The sequence below is a fragment of the Hydractinia symbiolongicarpus genome, chromosome 1 (genome assembly GCF_029227915.1).
Source record: "Hydractinia symbiolongicarpus strain clone_291-10 chromosome 1, HSymV2.1, whole genome shotgun sequence".
In the NCBI taxonomy this organism is placed as follows: domain Eukaryota; kingdom Metazoa; phylum Cnidaria; class Hydrozoa; order Anthoathecata; family Hydractiniidae; genus Hydractinia; species Hydractinia symbiolongicarpus.
In genome coordinates, this window is record NC_079875.1 from 15,130,904 (window position 1) to 15,139,007 (window position 8,104).

Sequence of the window (8,104 nt, forward strand, 5' to 3'; positions counted from 1 at the left end):
TGCTGGACATTTGTCGATTATAAGAACGATTTTTCTCCCGTCTACACGAAACGTTTGGTCCAGTTTCCGGACCCAGTTTTCAAATATTTCACTATCCATCCAACTTTTCTTTTGTGATGTGTATTGGCAAGGGAGATGTTTGATGTTATTAAAGCAGCGAGGCTTTTTTGATTTGCCAATGACGAACATTGGTAACTTTTCTCCAGTAGCACTTGCTGCGGCCATTCCAGTGAATCTCAACTTGCTCTTCTTCCCCCCAGAACACTTTTCTCCTTTGAGGTGGTATGTTTTCTCGGGAAGACATTGGTAAAACAAACCAAATTCGTCTGCGTTGAAAGTGTCCTCCAATTTGTAATTCGACAGAATGGTTGGGAGCGAGGTTTCGTTCCAGGAGCTTGTCATTTGATTTGTAACTGACTTACATTCACCACCGATAACTTTCAAGGAAATGCTGTGCCTGAAAAAGTAAATAAATAAAATTGTTTCGTGTAAAGCAGCCCTTAATATTAATCGAACATAACACAATCGAACATAAATTTTAAGATTGGTTCGATTCGATTCATATCTGTTTACAAATTATATTGTTGAACACGTGGAATGTAGTAGAATCTGTAATGAACAATATGGCTATAAATTTACTGGGACAAGAAATTGAATTAACTGAAAATATGCCACTCGTCGTTTTGTCTTCCACTGACATTACATCTTACATAAAAGGGTACCATGTTTACAAAAGTTTATGGACACCAGTCCAACAAGAAAAACTACAAGGAGAAATGGAACCTCACAACCCTGTCGACAAATACGCTGTAGCCGTTAAAAAAGATGGGAAACTAGTCGGACATTTGCCGTTAGGAGAAAATGGAAAGTTTGCTAAAACCATATTTTATTTTCTCCGTGCTGATCAATTTGGGAGATGTGATATAACTGTTACTGGAAATGCAGTTAATCTTGGAGATGGTGATGGAATGCAGGTCCCCTGTGTTCTAAGCTTATCCGGGCAAAAGTCAATGGTAGAGATTTTGAAAAAACAGAAGCTGTAATTTTAGTGTTTGATATGTAATCACGTTGTTTTTATACACGAAATGAAAATTATAACTATGTTATTTACCTTTTTTTCCATTTGTCCAGCCAACCATCGGAAGCCTTGAAACTTGAACAATCAAAGTTTTTAGCAAAACTGAGTGCCTTTTCTTTTATCAAATTGCCATTGATCGGAATGTTTTGGCTTCTTTGAACAGTAAAACATTTGAAAACAGCCTTGTCTATCTGCTCATAATCACAGCCTCGAACCTTTTTCGAACCAGACGCGGTTTTTTGTTCTTCCAAGCTTTGTAGGATCTTATGTTTTTTTTTCATCCAAGTTGAAATTGTATTTTTGGGGATCCCGTATTTTTCTGCTGCCTCCTTGTTTGACATTCCTTTCTCGATTTCCCGAATTATTTGAAATTTTTGAATTAAAGAAACGTTATTGAGTTTTCTTTTTAAAGCCGACATCTTCACCTCAAGAAGGTTTCTGGTTCAAAGCACTGTAAACAATGTTTTGTGAGTGACTTTAGAATTCGAACGTCAAACATTTTCGTTCGAAAATGGAACATTTTAATTCGATTTTTAGTGTAAATAGGTTCTTAAATCCGGAAAAGTTCGAGATAGAGAGAGAAACAGTCAGACGGGACCGAGATTTTGGTTCGAGATAGAGAGGTATTCGAGATAGAGAGGTTCGAGATAAAGAGAGGAAAATAGCTTAGAGCCTACACAAATGTCCAAGGGACCGAGACTTTGGTTCGAGATAGAGAGATGTTCGAGATAGAGGGTAGTCGAGATAGAGAGAGTCAACTGTATCAGAACATTTTCTAATTTAAAACTTTTTTGTGTTTTCATTTAAAAGGTGCCTGCAACAACCGTATCTTTTCCTCATCTTTCCTGCTTGACTCTTTGTTAGTAAAAACGTACGAGTTTCAACCTGTTATTCTGCATATATTATTTACGGTATCAAAATCAATATCGCGTCAAAATGTTTCTTAACAAGTTTAAGTTTTTCGCTTGAAATCATTCCTCTGGCTTTGTTGCTACAAGAGCTTGCTTAAAAGCTTCAATGACGTCAAACACACCCATTTCAGTAATGTTAACTGTTATTGTATCACTAAAAACTTGTTTTAGATGCTCAAGATAAATGTATATGATGTCCATTTAAAGTCATGGTACGGAAGGGCAGATAAAATCAATACTGCGGTGTTGACATAACTGTTCTATGTTGACATAACTGTTCTATGTTGACATAACTGTTCTATGTTGACATAACTGTTCTATGTTGACATAACTGTTCTATGTTGACATAACTGTTCTGTTGTTTATTTATAAATTCTTCTCAGCTGCAGCGTTTTTAAAAACATTAACTCAAAGATTTTATGTCATGCATCTTAAAGTTTTTTTAAAGAGAAACTGAGACTGGTTGCAATAATCAATTCCACAATAAACTGGTCGTCGTGCTTACATCCTGAATTTGCTTAAATTATTACAAATAGATTAGCTACCCAATCTCCTTTACTCGAGAAAGTAGAGATACTGGTATCAGAAAACACTAAGAAGGATGCTTACATGGTTCTATTTTTGCCTTGCAGCTTGTTCTTCCTTTTTAGGTTTGATGGTTGATGGTTTGAAATTGCATCTTTATTTACACGGTGTTTATACACACGTTGTCTAATCGTTTGTCAAAATAACACCAAAGTTATTCGAAAAAGCGGTGGTTCGATTTAATCAAAAGTTGCAATATTCTTTTGACGAGTACACAACAAAATTCCTGCCGATTATGACATGGCTATAATTTTGAAGGTCTCTTTTTGATCATTTTTTTGGGGAACTCTTGTTGTTTTAGAAATATTTGTTTCTTACATGTCTTTACATATGAAGATGAATTTACTGACACGTCTTTAGCCATATATAAGTCTTAAATAGACCAGTTTTAAGATTGTGGCTACAGTGAGGAGCATCCTTGCTAGCTATAGTTAGCTATATTCATCCTTTCCTGTTAAGTGCTTTAATTAGTAGGGTATTTTGTTTTCATTATAGTGTACATTATTTTTTATTCCAATATTTCCTGAAATCGCAACCACTCGCATACATGCTTCTATATAATCATTATCCTACAACCGAGAATATCTGTTGAATCTTTTACTTTATTCTACAGACCATAATTAGGACCCTGTACGTAAACTTTCACCCGTAAGATTTAAGGATCGAGGATCGTTCGAGTAACCATTGCTTGCTTACAAGCATTTTTTCCTTTCTTTAAATACCCAAAAAGGCTATATATGTATAGATAAATAAAGAAATATTTTAACTGCAACAACTTCAACAATATTTTCCCCTTCTTCGTAACCTTTTTCTTTGCACTCTCATGTGGATGCGTGAATATGAAATTATTGTCGCACGCAAAGTGTATCTTGGATAGTCAATCCTAAACAATAAACTGGGATACACACTTTTTTGAAGCCAAATCTAGTTAGGGTTCTTTTCATTATCAGCAAGACGTTTAGTTGACAATCGAATAAAAAGACACTTTCTATTCTCTAACAATCGATGTTCTACGATATGAAGTATCAAACGTCAAAGGAGATACCTGCTAAATCTGTAACTTTGGTTTACATTCTTTTATTTGTCACCGGTAAGCTCTTGAAGAATATATATATTGAACGATAGATATGCGGAAAAAATGCTAAAATCATGTGCGAAAAGATTTCAAAGTAAACTGCTATGCGCATAAAATAAATTTTAGCAACTACAAAACATTATAAAATCAGATGTCATATTTGCCATATGCTTATGAAGTGTTTGAAGAATTTCAAAAATATATACAAGTAGTTATAACGTCATGTCAATATAACGGTTTTATTTATCGCGAGGTGATGATGACACATTAAAATGAACTTGCCACACTTTATTGAAAGTTAATTAAGATTTTTATATAAAGTAACTTTCTAACCTGCAATGTGCAGAAACACATTTAAATCATAAAACATACAATTTGTACAACATAAAAATCACAATAAGTTGGCAATCTCGCCAGAATGTCTTTTTCATTCTAATTGTCATTTTCCCTTATAATCGTTCAAAACAACGGATGTCTGTGCACGTCTTGATGAAATTGAAACATGCTCGTTGTTATTTCAGCAGTCATTTTTTTAACATCCTCATAAAGATCGTTTTCAGCGACTTCGCTTATGAGAAACATCATCTTCCAGCAAATGTCATCTACTTTCCATTTTTTTTCGTTTTACTGGTACTACTGTAGCTTGTCTTGTTTTTGTATGATGATGAAGATGACGAAGAAGATGTTGAGGAATATTTCTTCTTGGTTTCGTATTTCTTTTGTAAACTATCTCCCATTTTTCTTAAAGAAGCACCAGTACTTTTAATAGATTTTGAGTTTTTATCCATATTGATTCCGTTTTTTATTACTGCAAGCTCTATAAAATAAAAACAAAACAATTTGTACGTCTTAAATAGTATTACGCCTAGCTAAAATTTATACATTTGTAGTATAGGAGCAATTACCCTAGAAGAACCAGATCTTTGATGGAGCAAATTCAAAAATAATTTATAAAGAATATAATTTGCCACTTACTTTTGGAACGAATGTATTTTCTTTAGTTGACCAATAGTAGTGGCAAACTCCAATCTTAATATATAAGATTACTGCAATAAATTGATCCTTTAGGCTATTCTTCTAGCGTAGGCTTTAAAAACGTCATCAAGAAACAAGTTTAACTAGTTTTAGTAAGTATAGTTATTACTTACATATTCTATTTTACATATTACATATTCTGTAGTTTGCGCAATATTTCTGATGATACAGAGTATGATAAACAGTGATTATTTTTTTTTTTACAGAATGCACAAATCTTAAATTTATGATTCATATGATTGAAACTTACTGTTTCTGTACATTTAAGGTTAGAAAATCCTACGTAAGGTTTAAGTTATTTTACATAAAAATGTTAATTATTTTCAATGAAGTTTGGAATTTTCACACTCTTTTTTAATGTGTCATTCTAAGATACATAAAACCGTTATATTGACATAGCGTTATGATTACTTGAAAATATCTTTGTTGATCTATTTTTGTCATTTTTTAAGAAGTTATAAATTCTATGCAAAGATAAATTTTCTACTAACCTCTAAGCACAGAAATTGGCGTAGTGTGATGAACAAATTTTGTGAAATTATTTTTGTGTGGTGTAAATATAAAAGAACCACATTATCATCCCTTCTCCCACCGACCCTAAATTACTCCAATTGGCAACCTTTTATTTTAGTTCAACGGCGTGTATAGCCGTGTTCTCTGCCACCAATAAAAAAAAATAAAAGGCAAAATTCAAACAGAAATAGAGATGGTTATTAAAAATATGTTACAAATTCTATAGTAATATGTTGGGTTGATACTTTGTTTAACATAGTTTTGTTCATGCGTTCTTATAGTTAATCTTAGTTTATCTTATGGTTAACGAGAAAGAGAAATATACTCGTAGCAAATATAAAGTCACATAGCAACGGCGAAACAAAGGCCGATAAGGATCAGTTTTTATGCGCTAACAGCTTTGAGAAATTCTCTACTTGACAGGTAGGCTCGGCCAATAATTTGAACCGTGTTTGGGAACAATCATAAGGGAGGGATTCATTTCATTTGTTTCATTTTAAAAATAAAAAACGAAGTTGCTGACCTTTACATTATTTAGTGAAAAAATACAAAACTGTTGCAGACATGCCATGCTATGATATGTAGGTCAGGACATCTTAAAAGACATTGCGAGGAATCTCAAATAAGGCAAAGTTTGGACCAATTAAACAAAAAAAACCAAGCATTTATTCATACCGCCACTGAGAAGGGTCATAACTCTCTGTCTCATTCCTCATTCCCTTTTTGCATAGTATATCTTTAGGCAGAGTCAAGTCTCTAAAATAGCTATTATTCGATTTTTTTCGGGGCATCTCTACATTGTTTTGAAAAAATGTCTATGCATGCTAAAAGTGCAGAGTTGTTACATTTTTTGTTGACGTTACAACTTTTTACTTGTAAATAGAACAGTTATGTAAACATAAAACAGTTATGTTAAACTCTCCATGTTGATTTTACCTTCTCTTTAATTTTTAAGGCCTTAAATGGAAATTATCGTGTTGGGAACTTAGGTAGCATTGGTATCATGTTTGAACATGACGTCATTTGAGTACATTGCTCCTAACACTTGCTCCTAATGTATTTTTGGCAAATTATCTTTAAAAAACACGAGAAGGTGAAGATGTTCAAAATAATAACTTGAGTTTAATTAAGGCATTTGAGCCAAAATAGATTGAAATTTTTGAATTAAATGTCTTTTTGTTTATTTATTTGATACTTCAATTTTCTTGCCTTGTTGTCTCTAATGATGTGAAGTTTTATTACCTCGATATATGAAACCAAGAGTTTAAATATGCAGATGTTCCAAGACTCTTTGATAAAAAGGCATGTTGTTATTATTTATAGAGAAAAAGTGAGGAAAGATAAAGTTTACCACCAATAAAAAAACAAGCTGAACAACTTGAAAAGTTGCGTGGTAATTTCTTTTTTTAATATATCCTGATTGGTTCTTAAGATTTTGGACTTAGAAGTTCCACTAATTATGCATGACATCATGAACTAAATCTGAGTGGCTGCTGTATTTAACAGTTTTGATAAGCAATATAGGCTTAAAACTGTATGGTCATTTACTTCGGCGTTTTCAGTACTTTACATAAATTTTAGTATTTAGTTGCTATAATCATGCTCAATAAAACGCAACTAAATGTTTCAAACCTAGTTCATGACATCATAATTTTTCATAATTTGCAAAACTTTCAACACATATATGTCAAAAACTACTAAAATTTTTTCCAAAAGAAAAAAAGATTACTGTGGAAAGTTTATCATTTCTTGAACATGATAGTTTAGTAGGCGACGTTTCGGGAGATCCTTCTCCCATCATCGGGCAAAGTAAAATGATGTTGCGCATGTATTTATATAATTGCAGAGGATCGAAATTCATAACAGATTCAATGATGATACACAAACGGGTATAAAAAAGAGCAAAATTTCTGCATGACATCAGCTTCAATTCCAAAGAAAGAAATAGTTGCGAAAGTGGAAGAGGCAATTAAAGATCTACCAAAAGAAGAGGCTGACACAGTGAGAGCTAAAGTATGCCTCACGCTACAGAAATGCAAAACACCAAAGGACAATTTGCAAAAATCTGAAAGACTGTCATTGAAGAATCCAAAGAAGGAGAAAGATATGATAATCCTACCGGCAGACAAGGGGAGAACAACGGTTATCATGAATACACTTGACTACATCAACAGGTGCAACGAACACATCAACAACGGCCCTTACAAACTTCTCAAGAAAGATCCCACAGAATTCATCAAACGAGAAACGAGGAACATCTTAATGGAGTTGAAGAGAAAAGAATACATCTACGATAAGCAGTATTACCGACTGAAACCTTGTGACGGACCACCACCGCGATTTTACGGACTATCAAAAATTCATAAACGGGGAAATCCAATTCGACCAATAGTCTCCTGCACTGGAACACCGTTATACAACCTATCAAAATTTGTTGCTTCCATCAAATTCACAGTAAGTGACCACAGCAAAAACTTAAAAGACTTTTCGGAATACATCAGAGAAATAAAGATAGCAGACGACGAATGCATGGTATCATTTGATGTCACATCACTCCACACAAATGTTCCCATAAAAGACACCTTAAACATCATTAAAGACCTTATCGAAAACAATTCTGCATTCGGTGAAAAGACAAAGATTCCAGTACCGGTTTTTTGCGTTTGGTCGAACTTGTTCTAACCAAAACATGGTATCTGTTAAATAAGAACTTCTACACTCAAACAGACGGAGTTGCCATAGGAGGCCCTGCATCATCAGTAGTCGCAGAAATATACATGCAAGCACACGAGACAACAGCATTAGTCACATCAGACAGACGTCCAAAGGTTTGGAAAAGATTTGTTGACGACGTATTCGCCATAATCAAAAGATCTCATCTAGAAGAGTTCCATGAACACATCAACG

General features: G+C 33.6%; 1 long non-coding RNA gene across 1 annotated transcript; it reads right to left on the bottom strand.

Annotated features, from left to right (window-relative positions):
• Nucleotides 1-3,921: 3,921 nt before the first annotated feature.
• On the bottom strand, nucleotides 3,922-5,597 carry LOC130632285 (uncharacterized). The gene is made up of 2 exons (XR_008982128.1): nucleotides 4,625-5,597; nucleotides 3,922-4,466 (listed from the first exon to the last, which is right to left on the bottom strand). It is a non-coding gene; the product is annotated as an uncharacterized LOC130632285 (long non-coding RNA).
• Between the last annotated feature and the right edge of the window lie 2,507 nt (nucleotides 5,598-8,104).